Here is a 13,893-nt window from a genome sequence, read left to right on the forward strand (position 1 = left end):
GAAGAAGAAGAAGAAGAAGAAGAAGAAGAAGAAGAAAAGCAAAAATGTTCCCTTCAAGACATGTCTCTGCTTCACCTATGGACAACATGGGGAGCATACAGATCTGTGTCAATTGATCTCCGTGAGCTGGCCATAGTATTTGAGGCTGGAATTGAACTCCCTGACTTCCTTTGGGCTTGAACTCTGCATGGTTCTACTGCACATTCAAGCCATCCTTCCTCCAAATTTAGCCCAGGTTGCAGCAGTAGGTGCTCACCCCAACAATTCACCAACCTCTGCAGTCTTCTTGCTGTGTCTTTATTGGAGTGACTCTCTTTGCTCTCTCAGTGGGCTTCAATTCTCAACAAGCCTAGGAGAGGCCCTCTTTCTGCTACTTACCTTCTCATCTTCCTTGGTTCAGAATGATGGCCTTTCTTCTCTCTGTCACATGAAGTTTGGATTTCAGCAGTGGCAGGCTCCTCAGGGTGGAGCTCAGGCCATGGGCTGCACTGCTCTCCCCAGTGGCAATAATGGGTGCCTCCCTTCTCTAACAGCTTTTAAGATTCTCTCTACGGGGCTGGAGATTTAGCTCAGTGATTTCACTGCCTGCCTCTCAAGTTCAAGGTCCCAAGTTCAATCCCTGGTACCAAAAAAAAAAAAAGATTCTCTCCATGTGTTGGGTTTCTGAGATTTTGACTATGTGACATGGGGAGGTTCTCTTTCAATTGTGGCTATTTAGAATTCTATATGTTTTGCTTATCTGTATGTTTGTTTAATTCTTTCTCTACATTTGGAAAGTTTTCTGCTATTATGTCTATAAGCAAGTTGTTGTTTTATTTTTGGTATGGGGAATGAATGTAAGCAAGTTTTTATGCCCTTTGTGCTATCTTCTGATTTTTACTTAATTCAATTAATCTTGGATTAGTCTTTCTCATCTACTAGCTGTTGGATCCATTTTTCATGTCATCTTTCTTTTTTTAGGTATTGGTCTATGAAACCATCCTTATTTTCTAATTCTGATATTCTGTCCTGACATTGGTCACTTCTGCCACTCATACTTTCAATAGAATTTTTTAATCTGGATTTCTATTTGGAACCTTTTCAAAGACTCTAATTTTTTGATAAACTGGTCACTCAAGTTTTTAGTAATTTTTCTATTAAAATGTTTAAATTTTTTATTGATTTATAAAAGCTTCTTATATATTAAAAATATCAAACTTAGCCATCTGTAATATACTGTATTTTATAAATATTTCCCCAGGATTGCCTTTTAATTTTGTTCATAGAATTTTTTGTGGTGCTGGGGATGGAACCTAGTACATTGAGCATGCTTGGCAAGCACTCTACTACTCACCTACTTCTCTGGCCCCGTAATATTTTTCACAAGAAGTTTTTATTTTTACATAGTGAATTATTAAGTTATTCATTTATTTTTATTCTGGTAGTTTTAAGCTTTTTATCTTTTACTTCAACTGGATTCATCTGAAATTTATTTTGGAACAATTAATTTGGCCTCCCAATTCAAGACTTGAACATAAAATATGTTTAAAACATTCACTGTCACACTCTGCCTTCTCTCATTTATTTTTACCATAAATCTCCCCAAATTTTGCTTCCAGAAGAGCAGTTGATGATTTGTTATATATTATAAAGCAAGAGAATTAGAGTATGCTACACTTTTAGTAAACTCTCCTGACAGATAATTTTTAAATGCTTCTATTTGACTTTAAAACATATTTAACACACACACGCATGCGCACACACACACACACACACACATATGAATATCTCAGGCTGAATTTATACCAGTCCAAATTTCAGAACCCTCATCATAAACATCCAACTTGAGAGGTGCTGTAAAGCAAACTGCTTCCTGCATCCTGCCAATCTGTTTAAATGTTTCTTACTCCCTGCAGAGATAGTCCCACCTTTGGCCTAAGCAGTATTTTTATCTAAATATATTGTATGAATAGTCTTAAATGCATGAGTAGTAAGGGTGAAAGTCAATCATTTTTTTAGAACTTTTTTCCATGCATACAGGGAAAGACAAAGCCAGAATTAATACAGAACTCTATGCAAATAAGAAAAGCATCACCCTATTGGCAAAAGGTCACCCTCTGCAAATGAACAAATTACAAAAAGCCTTACCACCACCAACCCTGGGGAGATGAATTAGGAGGAGGCATTTAACAGTAAAACCTAGTCCTATACAACCTTCTCTGTATCCTCCTTTTTAAATTTTCTTTTCAATGCTTGCTGCACTACATACTTTAAAGGTCAGTTGAGGATTCTGAATAAAGCCTGTAATTTAGTTAATGGTATTTTATCAATGTTAATTTTTCAGTCTTGACTGTTGGACTATGGTTAGGCAAGATATTAACATTAGGGTAAGTTGAGGGAAGAGAACATGATAGTTCTGTATAATTTTCCCCACTTCTTGTGAATCTAAAATTATTTCAAAATAAACAATGAGTAGAGGAGAAAGTCAACTGTAGGATTTTGATCCTACCACCACTGCTCTGTCTTCCTTTGAGGTTCTGACTTCCTTTGCAGCTCTGAATTCTGTTCTTTGCCATCCTCACCTATGTTGTGTTTCCAATTCTGCTGCATATAATACACCATCCAATTATCTCTTTGTGGATGACAGCTGTTTTTATATTCAAATTACAACCTGTTCGACATAAAGACATGAACAATTAACTGAACCTGAATTCCAATAAGGTTGATTAATCAACTTTTTTTGATACACACTGTGGGAAGTATACAGTAAAAAAATTTATAGTTAGTTTGAAAGACATGAGCAGCATACATAATACAAAAGAAAACACATAAGGTGCCGGCGATTTAGCTCAGGGGCACCGGGCCTGCCTCTCAAGTGCAAGGTCCTGAGTTCTATCATCAGTAGCAAAAAGAAAAAAAAAGAAAGAAAAGAAAACACATAAGATAACATGTAAGTGTTAAATTGTGTACTGCAGGACATTAGCAAAAATAGTGAGGTGAAAGTATCCAAGAATCCTTGAGAACACTAACAAAAACTCTATGGATTAAATTTGGAAATTCACTAAAACTCTGGAAATTAACCAAAGCTTGTAATGATACAGGAAGTGTTTATTCAAGAAAAATGGCTTAATCTGAGTAAAAACAGCAAGATTTGTGTTGTTTTAAATTAAAGTGTTAAAGCCTAGAATGATTGAACAAAGCTCTGGAAAACTTTGCTAACCTGATCCTCAATTATATTTAAAGTACTTAGGAAACTTTTTTGTTTTGAAATAGTTTAACTTGAACTGAGCTAAAATTTACCTTTTATTGGTTTTTCTAGGAAATATATACAAATGATATGTCATCTCAGAGTGCTGAGAAATTAATTTTATGAAGACTTTAACATGTATATTCTTTCAATGTGAAAGAGCTAGATACTAATAGCTTCATTAAAGGAATCCTAGAAATAAGCATTTTCAAAAGGCTCATGTCAACAATTAAATATAAAATGTTAATAATCAAAGTAGTCTTCCTTTATCTGGGGGATATGTTCCAAGATCCCCAGTGAATACTTGAAACCTGGGATAGTATCAGACTCTCTATATATTATGTTACACATCCATACCTATGATAAAATTAAATTTATACTTTGGGACAGCAAGAAATTAACAACAGTAACTACTAATAGAAATTATAACAATATAAGAACAGCCATGTGAATGTAGTTTTTTCTCTTTCTCTCAAAATATTGTACTGTACTCACCCTTCTTGTGAGGATGTAAGATAATACAGTACCTATATAATGAGATGACATGAGGTGAACAACAGACAGTGTGAAATAACATTAAGCTATTCCATAAGGATTACTGAACACAAGCTCTGTGATGCTGAAAGTCAATCAGATAACTGAGACAGCTACTAAGTGTATGCAGCATGGATACACTAGACCAAGCTATGATGCGTGGTCAGGTGGGATGGACCAGAATGATGTGATGTTTCATCATGCTACTCAGAACAGTACACATTTTAAAACTTAAGAACTATTTATTTTTGTAAATTTCCATTTAATATTTTAGACATTGTTGACCATGAGTAACTAAAGCCACAGACAAGGAAACCATGGATAAAGGATGACCACTGTGTATTACTACAACTGTGTGAAATTATGAAAATGTATTTTAATTTCATTTATATAATTCTGATGTATAGGCCTGCTTCTTTTTTTGTCTTCTACTTCTCATTTCTCTACTTGCTATTACTCTTCTTCTTCCCTTTCCCTTACCACTTTTCCCGCCCTCTCCTAATTATAAACTTTTTAGATATTTTTATATTTAAGGAAAATCTGGCAATAATCTTCAGGATGGACAAGGAGGTAGAAATTGAAATATTATAAAAGAATCCAAAAGTAACATTAAAAGTTACCATGGATTCTATGTATTCTGGTGCACAGAAACAAGCTCATATGGCATGACCTTTACAAGTTTTGCTTAGGATTGAGGCACTAAATTTGCCTCCTAGCAATGGGACTGCAACAGAGGTTTACAATGAAACTAGTGAGAACTACCAGAAGACAAGAAAGTCTTTTTCATTTATTTTTTTATTAGTACATATTTGTAGTACATAATGTTTACATTCCTTGTATGAAGTTGATACATTTATATAACACATCTTAATTCTTTTTCCATTCTCTCTCCACCAAATTATAAAAAAGAGCATAATAAAAGATAGATAATAAGAAGCAGGGAGACAGATCTTTCTCAAATGGGAAGGGGATCAAGAAAGTGTTTTTACTCCCTAGGGTGCAGAGAGGCAGCAAAAATTGAACCCTGAGCCAATAAAGGAGCCAGAATGGGTACATAGGAAAGATTGGGGAAAATTCTAGAAGAATTTAATGTTAAGAAAAAACAGATGAAGATATTAGATATATAGAAAGATCAGGAAAATGAAAACTGAAAAAAATATTTGAATAAAGGGATTAGGTCATTGCCAGGGGTAACTGTTCAGAAGCAAGTCTAGGTTGAAAGTAGGCAATGAATAACAAATGAAAATTTGGAAAAATTTTGCAGGAAAGAAAAGGAAGGACCAACAATTTGTTGGAGAAAATGGAGTTAGGTTTTTAAATTTTTTTTAAATTTTGCTTTTCATTTTTGTTCTTGAGTTTTAAAAAGTCTTGATATTTGAATGAGATATAAGCCAAAGGTAAGAAGTCAGTGCTAAACATGCACTGTAATAGAAAAGATGGGTTTAAGAGAACACAAGTGATAAGTGTTGAGGATAGAAACTTATCCCTTACAGATAGGAGTCATAGGGATGTTGATTATGATAATGATGATGATGATGATATGATGATAGCTAATATTTCATAAAAACACCTTCCTAAGAGTGTTATAGAGACTATTTTATTTAACCCTATACTGACCTTTAAGGATGAGAAAATAGACAAAGAGAGGTGATAACTTTTTCAATGCCATACAGCTAGTAAGTAAAAACATAGGGACTGAACCAAGACAGTTTGACCTAAGACCTCTACTATTAAGAGCAATGCAAATAAGATACAAATAGATTTTGAATTGTGGACCTTTTAAGAACAAAGAGAATTAAGTAGAAGTGGAATTAGGGATTGATGAAAGTGGAGGAAATTTGGAATAGCTACTTGTAGTCAATAGGAGAGAAATGGAATACTGCTGTATGGAGATTCTGACTGAGGTGGAGAGCATAAATAAATCATGGACTGTGACCTTCACTTGTCAACAACTTTCTTTAGTGGTATTCCAGAGACAGAGATTCAAATAAGTTGTGGGGGCTGGAGATTCTAAACTATTACAAAGTTCACTGTTAAAATATTTGCAGGTCCAGAGATTTCCATCATGGCAGCTTCCATTTCGGGCTACACCTTCAGCTCTGTGTGTTTCCACAGCGTCAACAGCAAGGCGGACCACGAAGGATTTTTGCTGGGAGAGGTAAGACAGGAGGAAATCTTTAGCATCAGTGACTAACAAATTAGCAACACAGAATTCCTGCAAGTTATTGAAATCCATAACCATCAGCCTTGTTCAAAACTTTTTAGTTTTTATGACTATGCAAGTAAAGTTAATGAAGAGAGTCTGGACAGAATTCTTAAAGATCGGAGAAAGAAAGTTATTGGATGGTACAGATTCCGGCGAAACACACAACAACAGATGTCATACAGAGAGCAGGTTATCCATAAGCAGCTCACCCGCATCCTTGGTGTGCCTGACCTCGTCTTCCTTCTCTTCAGCTTCATCTCCACCGCCAACAATTCCACTCATGCTTTAGAATATGTTCTCTTTAGACCAAATCGCAGGTATAATCAAAAGATATCACTTACTATTCCCAATCTAGGCAATACTAGCCAGCAAGAGTACAAAGTGTCTTCAGTGCCAAATACTTCTCAGAGTTATGCCAAAGTTATTAAAGAACATGGTACTGACTTCTTTGACAAGGATGGAGTAATGAAAGACATCAGGGAAATTTATCAGGTTTATAATGCACTTCAAGAGAAAGTACAGGATTGCAGCAGGCTGTGTTAAGCAGATACCATCTGAAAGTCTGGAACCAGTATTCAGTCCTCGGATGCCCTATTCTGGGTTTACAGCTGAAGGTAGAAGTACATTTGGAGATGCAGAACCTTCTGATCCTCCTCCCCCTTACTCTGATTTTCACCCAAACAATCAAGAAAGTACTCTGAGCCACTCTCACATGGAAAGGAGTGTCTTTATGCCTCGACCTCAAGCCGTAGGCTCATCTAGTTACGTTTCCACCAGTGCCGGACTCAAGTATCCCGGAAGTGGAGCAGACCTTCCTTCCCAAAGAGCAGTTGGAGACAGTGGTGAGGAATCAGATGACAGTGATTATGAAAATTTGATTGACCCTACAGAGCCCTCTAATAGTGAATTCTCACATTCAAAGGATTCGCGACCCACGATACAACCTGATGAGGACCCCAGGAACACTCAGACCTGCCAGATTTAGCTGAACAAAAGAAACTCTTTACCTAGGACTGTTTTTCAGAATTGCTTATTGAGAGATGGTTGAGGACTCAATCTGGAGGGAGAACTGCTTTTTCAGATACCTTGGCTCCCAAGAGGAAAGTCCTTGTGCACAGAACCTGTAAGAGTGTCTGTCCACTGGTCTTACCTTTGGACGCAGTGTGCAGGTTTCACAACAAAATCATTAAGATAATCAAATTGGCATAATTCTGATGCGATTCATGGATGTACTGGTAAATTTGGGAAAAATGAAACTTTATCAGTGTAGTTTCTGTTCTTTAAAATAAATTGGAAATTAGAGACTAAGCACAATTAGTCTATAAATGTTCTATAAGTCAAAAACTTACCTCTTGCACTATTATGCCTTGAAATTTACTTTTTCAAAGGGAAACAAGTTTAGCAACAGCCTTCAAAGAACTTCTTTCTATGATGAGCCAAATTCATCTTTGTGAGAAAAGAAATTTTGTTAATTCCAAGAAGCCTGATTAGAACAAATCAGATATACTTACCTTCTCTTGTCTGCATGACTTTGTGAGATCAAATGAGAGGGCTTTGTTTCAACTTTTTTCTACTAGCCTGATATGTATTGTCATTTGAAATGGTTGCCTTTTTAAAAAAAATTGTAGAAATACTAATTACCAGTAAATAATCATCCAGATAAGTATGTCATCAAATAAGTTAATTACTTTTCTTTTGGTGGATGACAGTGACTGCCATGTTGCACTAGCACATTATGGTCTCTGTTCTGGAGTCTTAGAGGAGGGACACACAGCATTGGATAACAAAAAGAAATTATGTGCCAGACCTGAGTTTTACGATGAACAGATTCTAGACACAGTGATTCAGCTGAATTCATATATAAGGGGTATAACTCAGTTAGATCTTCTGACAAATCCTAGTGTTAGTCTTACTTGTGGAGGAAAGACATTTAATAAACCATTTGGTAATCTTGGTGAAAAAGATTTGTTATTTTTTTAAGTTGCCATTTAGAGGATAACTATGGAATGTGTAGAGACTCTGTTGGGATGCACCTATATTTTTATTTAATTAATTACTACTTGTTTTGTAGTTTTGCCTGAAATGTGTGAAACCACTGAGACATTCGAGGGTATGTTGGGTTTCTGGTTTGGAAATGGCATGGCCCGCCATTTATGGTTCAGCCTATGAAGTTAATACTTGGAGCTTAACTGCCTTTCCTCTGGACTAGTTAAAACCTGTAAGAATAAGGAAGTTGTTAAAGAAGTTTAAAATCCAGTTTCAAAAGAATAGTTTCATTTTATAGGGTAGACATTTACTTACGAACTCCAGTTCCAAAACTAAATCAGACAATATAATGTGAACTTGAAATGCTAAGACTGCCATTCCTTGGATATGTACTCCTGGGGTCTGCATTTTAACTGCTCTCCTGGTTTTGTTGGCCTTACACCACTGCCATTTTATTTGAAATGCTGCAGATCATTTTATCTGCAGATGTGTTCCAGTTCTTATCAGCAACCTACTAGCAGCTTCAGCACCAGTGTGAATTTTCTTTCTTTAAGTGCCATTGCCATCTCTTCTGTTCACATTTTGACAGTCAGGAAAATATTTTTATTTTTATGCTGTACTGAAATCTACAATGTATATCAGACAAAGCAGTTAAATGTGACAATAAAAATTTATTTAATCACGAAAAAAAAATATATTTGCAGGCCCAAAGCCAGTGAAAATAGCAGAGTAAGAAAATTCAAAATCTCATGCCTCCATTAAAACAATGAAAAACTAGCAAAATGCCACATTCAACTTTTTCAGAACTCTAGACATTAAGCAAAGGCTTGCAACAACCTGAAAATCACATCTTCAAAGTAGTGTCTAAATATCTGTAAGAACAGAGTGATTTTTTGGCATTTTATCTTACCTTATTCCACTCCCTTCTCCTTAAATCAGTGGTAGTCTTGAACACAACAGCCTACATTCTCAGAACTAAAGAGATCAGAACAGAATTAATTCTCTCAAAATTTTCATTATTTGACCTATTCAGAAACTTCCTGGAAGACTGGTTAGATAGACCTGTCATCATCAGTAGCATAGCACTAACAATTTCTCCCCAAAGGGCATTTCTAAAAAAATATTTAGAGGCAAGTGTTTTAATAGTATGTGCGCAAGAGCTATCTAATAATTTAATATCCAATATTTATAAGGAACATATTCAAATCAATAGTAAAAGAAGAAATAACCTGATTTTAAAATGGACAAAGGACCTGAATAGACATTTTTCCAAAGAAGGCATATAAATGTCCAAAAGGTCTATTAAAAGATGCTCAACATCACTAATCACCAGGAGAATACAAATCAAAACCACAATGAGATATCACCTAACACCTATTGTAATTTCTATTATCAAAAAGACAAGCAGTATAAAGTGTTGGCATGGATATGGACAAAAGGAAGCTCTTGTACACTGTTGGTGGTAATGTTAATTACCACCAATGTACAGTCATTATGGAAAACAGTATGGAGTTTCCTCAAAAAACTAAAATTAGAACTACCACATGATCCAGCAATCCCACTTCTGAGTATATACTCAGAGTAAATAATATCAGTATCTCAAGTGAATATCTGCATAATCACATTTATTGCAGCATTTTACAATAACTAAGATATAGAAACAACATAATTCAGCCACTGATGAATGAATGGATTAAGGAAATGTGGCATAAAGGAAATGGAATATTATTCAGATGTAAAATACAAGTCAAACTCATTGAGGCAGAGTAGAGCAGTGATTTCCGGAGTCTGGGAGTCATAGGAAATGGGAAGTATTGGCCAAAGGGTAAAAATTTCAGTTATAAGATAAATAATTCTACTGGAGACTGGATAAAGAAAATGTGGTTTTTTTATAAAATGGAGTACTACTCAGCCATAAAAAAGAGAAATTAGAGACATTTATAGCTAAATGGATGCACATTGAACTGATACTCCTAAGTGAAATAAATAGGACACACATCTATAAATACCAAATAGTTTCTCTAGTGTGAGAAACTGAAATTGTAAATAAGGACTAAAAGGTATAAGAGTTAATGTGAAATAGGAAGAAAAGTGGCAAAGGGGAAGGGAAAGTGGGAGGGTAGGGGAAAGGAAAGAAGGAAATGGAATTAATATGAGAAAATGAAAAAATGGAAACAAAATCTTTGTAAATGGGGAGGGATGGAGGGGTTGAAGGGAGGGCAGGGGAAGGGGGAAAAATAAAAACCAAGAGAGATTTTGTAAAGGTGCAAATTTCCAATGATGTATGTCATTATATTGTATACCTAAAATGTACCAATAAAATAAAATTTAAAAAATTAAAAAATCAATAAAAATAAAAAAGAAATAATTCTAGAGATTTGATATATACCATGGTGATTAGTGGTACTGACGCTTTATTGTGTATTTGAAATTTGCAGAGTAGATCTTAAATGTCTTCACCATACACACACACATAATGATAATTTGTTTTTTTCTCCTAATGCTGTCAATTTTGGGGGGTTTTTTGTATTAAATTCTTTTATTGGTACATTGTAGGTATAAAACACATTTACATTTCTCATTGGGAATTGTACCTTTACATAATGCATCTTGGTTCTCACATAATGATAATTAAGTGTGATGATGCATATGTGCTGTAGTTTGGATATGGTGTGTCCCCCAAGGTTTTATGTTTTGGAAATTTGATTCCTTTGATCCCCAGTGTGGCAGTGTTGGGAGGTGATGTGGTCCTTTAAGAGATAGGGATTGATGGGATGTCATTGGGTCATTAAGGTACCTGCCTTTGGGGAGGATTAATGCAGTTTTCATAGGATTCCTTGGATAGTACTCAAGAGAATGTTCTTGGAAAGAACAAACGTGGCTCCACCTGACTTTCTGCCTTCCTGTCTGATGATATTTGCTTGTTGACAGGAACCTCTCACGATGCTGTCTCCCATTAGTCCCTCACTAGAGGCCAAAACAATGGGGCTATTCAATCTTGGACTTTTAGCCTCTAAAACTGTGAACAAAATAAACATATTTTCTTTATAAAATTAGCCTGCCTTGGGTATTTCATTGTAGTAATAGAAAACAAACTAATACAATGTATTAATTTGATAGTAGAAATCATTTCAGAATGTATTCATATATCAAATTATCATGTTGTACACCTTGACTATATACAATTTTTATTTCTCAGTTATGTCAATAAAGCTTGGGGAAATGAAACAAAAACAGTAAAGAATAAAGTAATTTAACTGAGAAAAATAAATAAGAGTCATCCAAATTAGATAAGAGTAAGCATCTTTATTCAGAGAGGACATGATCTTATACATAGAAAATCTGAAAGAATTTTTTGTGGTGGGGATTAAACCCAGGGCCTTCACCTGAGCAACATTCCCAGCTTTTACTTTCTTCTTTTTTCTTTTGAGACAGTCTCACTAAGTTTAGTTGATTGGGCCAAACTTTCAATCCTCCTGCCTCAGCCTCCCAGAGTGCTGAGATTACACTTATGTATCACCATTCCCACCTAAGGTCAATTAATTTTCAAAGAGGTGCTAAGGTAAGGCAATGAGGAAAGAATAGTCTTTCCAACAAATGGTGCTGGAACAATTGGATATTCAAATAAGAAAGAAAAATTGGGTCCTTACCTTATAACATATATCAAAGACCTAAGTGCTAAAATTTTAAGCTTCTTAGAAGTAAAGTTTGTGGAAGAAAAAGCTTTATGATATTGAACGCTTTTTGAAAGTGCTCAACATTTTATTAAGTTTTAAAAACCTTACATTTGTGATATACTAAGAAATAGCAATGCTGCTTCTCAAAGGACATATCCTTTAGCACTGGGTTATGGGTTTAGAAGTTGTGGAGCCTCTGCTATTTTCCCTCGAAGAAATTCATACATTCACAGTCCTGGCTTTGGACTGAGGATATGCATGTCAGTATCTTCTTCCTCACCAAAGTGGTTCTTGATGATTTTCAGAGCAGCCCAGCTAATCTGACAGTTCTCATGAAGTTGTAAAGCCTTGATTCTATTGATCCCACCAAGTTCTTCCATCAGAAGACACAAGCTTTTCTTATCATTCAGCTTCTGCGCAGCCTGGAGGACATAAGAGATGACACTGAGGATGATGAGGCTGATCTTCACATCTGGGACAGTGAGCAGATTCAACAGTGGCCCCAGGACTCCAAAGTGAACAAGCTAGAACAACTGGTCCAAGGAGGCCCCCGTTGTGAAGTTAGCCACTGTCCAGACAGCTTCTTTCTGGACTTTGTATTCTCCATTTCTGAGCAAAGCCACCAAAGGAAGCAGCAAATTATGAGTGATCAGCTCCTGGATGTGCTCGTGGGGCCCAGTGGTCACGTTGCTCAGGGCCCAGGTTGCCTCCTTCTGGATGGAGGACTTGGGGTGTTGTAGGAGCTGGGGCAACACCTTCAGCATGCCTGCATCGATGGCCATCTGGGTCTGTTGATCCGTTCCTGTGACAATGTTCCCCACTGTGTGGAGAGAAGGGGTCAAAACACTGAGTTCCACACTGGTCAGGAGCTCCACCAGCCTGGGAAGGACCCCTGTGTCAAGCACCAGGGCAATGTGCTCACTGCAGGCATCCGTGAGGTAGGACAGGGCCCAGCAGGTGTCTGAGAGAATCTCACTGTCCTGGTCCTGGAGGAGGTAGGAGAAGACAGGCAGCATCTGCCTCACTGCCTCCTCGCAAGGGTATGGGTCCTTGCTTCGGCACAGGTTGGACAAGGTCCATGTGACATTCCATAGAAATGTGATTGATATGGTTGATGAAACCAGGACTGGCAGATGTGGGATGACATTGCTGGAGATAACAACATTTCTGAATTCTGGGCCATCGCCGGCTATGCTGCCCAGTGCCCACAATGCCTGCTCACACACAGTCATATTGGGGGAAGACAGGAGCTCAGCAAGGGGTGGAATGGCACCCCCGTTCACAATTGCTTGGGTCTCTGCTGAAGTCCCTGAAGCAATGTTGGTCAGAGCCCAGGCTGCCTCGAACTGCAAACAGGGGTGATGGGATGACTTCAGGAACTCCGCCATCCTGGGGATGACCCCGATTCAACAATCATTTTGAGAGGAGGATTACTTTCCTGGGACAGCATTTTCCTGATTGCCTAGGTGGCTTGGAAGCATACAGCTAGATCTGAGCTATTCACACCTTTGATTATTTCATCCAGTGTCAGACTGACCCCTTTAGAAGCTAGGTCAGGGGAGAGGTAGGTGATATACCTCCTCTTTAAAGCCTGCTCACCTTTCTTGGCCTTCTGGAGCTCCAGGCTGAGTGCCATCCTCTGTTGCCACCTCACAGATGCATCTTTTCCTTGGTAGTTAAATTTTTTCAGCCTCTCTTCTGGGACATCCAGGGTTAGCATATTGATTAAAAGATGAAAATCACCTGGCAGACAGCTGTCTATGATATTGAACTTAACAACTGACTATAAGATCTTTTAAAAGCACAAACAACAAAAGAAAAATTCATAAATTAGACTTCAAAACAATTCAGCCTTTTCAGCATCAAAGGACACTAAGGAAGTAAATAGACAACTAGAAAAAGAGAGAAAAACTGCAAAACATACATCTGACGAGAGTCTAGTATACACATTATATGAAGGACCTATACAACTAAAAAAGAACTCAGTTTAAAAATTGGCAAAAGATGTGACTAGATACTTATTGAAAAATTGTATAGAAACATTCAAAAAGCACAGGAAAAGATGATCAATATCATTAGTTATGAAATGATTATGAGGTGGAACATGGATAGAAGCTACCTCCTCCATACTGTGGTGTTTGCACTCAACCAACTCCTTGCTCGTGAATTCCACACCCACCCACCCACTCCAAGCCTGCTCTGGATTTTGTTTCCCCTTGACATAGGACAGAAGGAGTGCCAAACAACCAAGCAGCCTGATCATG

At 36.9% G+C, this 13,893-nt stretch overlaps 2 pseudogenes; one reads left to right on the forward strand and one right to left on the reverse strand.

Moving 5' to 3' along the window:
* Positions 1 to 5,810: 5,810 nt before the first annotated feature.
* On the forward strand, positions 5,811 to 6,966 carry LOC101711114 (BRISC complex subunit Abraxas 2 pseudogene; annotated as a pseudogene).
* A 4,735-nt stretch (positions 6,967 to 11,701) lies between these two features.
* On the reverse strand, positions 11,702 to 13,414 carry LOC101726342 (importin subunit alpha-8 pseudogene; annotated as a pseudogene).
* Between the last annotated feature and the right edge of the window lie 479 nt (positions 13,415 to 13,893).

Source organism: Heterocephalus glaber, unplaced genomic scaffold, assembly GCF_053883595.1.
Source record: "Heterocephalus glaber isolate CG9 unplaced genomic scaffold, H.glaber_assembly_v1.0 deba00001613, whole genome shotgun sequence".
Classification (NCBI taxonomy): Eukaryota; Metazoa; Chordata; class Mammalia; order Rodentia; family Bathyergidae; genus Heterocephalus; species Heterocephalus glaber.